At 67.6% G+C, this 1,008-nt stretch overlaps 1 protein-coding gene across 5 annotated transcripts in view; it reads right to left on the reverse strand.

The window, feature by feature from the left end:
* LOC144222580 (major allergen Can f 1-like) overlaps window positions 1–1,008 on the reverse strand; it is a 29,123-nt gene that overhangs the window by 18,008 nt on the left and 10,107 nt on the right. For 4 of the 5 annotated variants that reach the window (XR_013332439.1, XR_013332438.1, XR_013332437.1 and 1 more), the window contains exon 1: window positions 709–948. The exons of the other annotated variant lie outside the window; for it this stretch is intronic. The gene's annotated coding sequence lies outside the window, so the exon portion shown is untranslated. Of the gene's footprint in view, window positions 1–708; window positions 949–1,008 lie in introns of those variants that run through there. 5 annotated transcript variants of the gene reach the window in all.

Below are 1,008 nucleotides of genomic sequence, written 5' to 3' on the forward strand. Positions count from 1 at the left end.
CCCCCCCCAGGCCCACCTGTGCTTGGCCATCCCGGCTCTGCCCGGGCCTGCCCACACCACCTCCGTGGGCCCCTGCACCTGCTGTTCCCAGACCGCCACATCCCGCCCTGGGTGTCCCGCAAGGGCCCGTTTGGGGATTCAGGCTCAGCTTCAACGATGCCCCCTTGCGGAGGCCCCCAGACACTCTCTGGGAGCGTCGCCCTCCCTCCCCGCCCATCTCGCTCCTGCTTGATCTGCTGCAGGTGCTTGCTCCTGGGCACCCAAGAGCACCAGGAATGTGTTCTCCAAGCCCGCATGAGATCAAGGTGTGGCAGGGCCGAGCCCACCCCCACCCGGCCCCCAGTCCCCGAGGTGGGGACTCTCCTCGCTCCGGACGCCCCCGCTGTTTGCTCTGCGTTCTGTCTTCCGTCCTGTGTCCCAAATCCTGTCCTCTCTCCTCTGGACACCAGCCCTCGGGTGTGGAGCCCTCAGTCCAGGACGACCTTGTCTCTAACATAATAGATCGCATCTGCAAAGACCCTGCGTCTGAATGAGCCTCCAGGCGGCGAATCTTCTGGGGCCGCCCGGCGCCCCACACCCCCCTCTCCGGAATGACCCTGAAGGTCTTTGGCTGCTGGTTCATTGCCACCTTGTCCTGTTAGAACTAGGCTGCCTCGGTTCCCTTGCTCNNNCCCGGGGGCGCCCCCCCCCCCCCAGCCTCGGCCTTGCCTGCTGGGCGCGTCGCCCTGTCCAGGTGTCTGACCCACGGCCCTTCGGGAGGGGCCCACTGTCTCCGCTTCACACAGGCCAGGTGAGAGGCTCGGGCGCCACAGCCCGCACCTAGCGGTCAAGCTCCCACTTTCCTGAGGAAGGACCCCCATGCTCTTTGCAGGGCCACAGCGGGTCCTGGGCCGGGACCGTCTGTCCCGCGGCCCGGCGCTGACCGCGGCAGGAGCCCAGGGCCACAGCGGCTGTGGCGGGCCTCACAAAGAAGTCCTTGTGCCTTTGTCCTCCCTCTGCACCCCCCCG

The sequence above is a fragment of the Crocuta crocuta genome, unplaced genomic scaffold (genome assembly GCF_008692635.1).
Source record: "Crocuta crocuta isolate KB4526 unplaced genomic scaffold, BGI_CrCroc_1.0 scaffold971, whole genome shotgun sequence".
Lineage (NCBI taxonomy): Eukaryota > Metazoa > Chordata > Mammalia > Carnivora > Hyaenidae > Crocuta > Crocuta crocuta.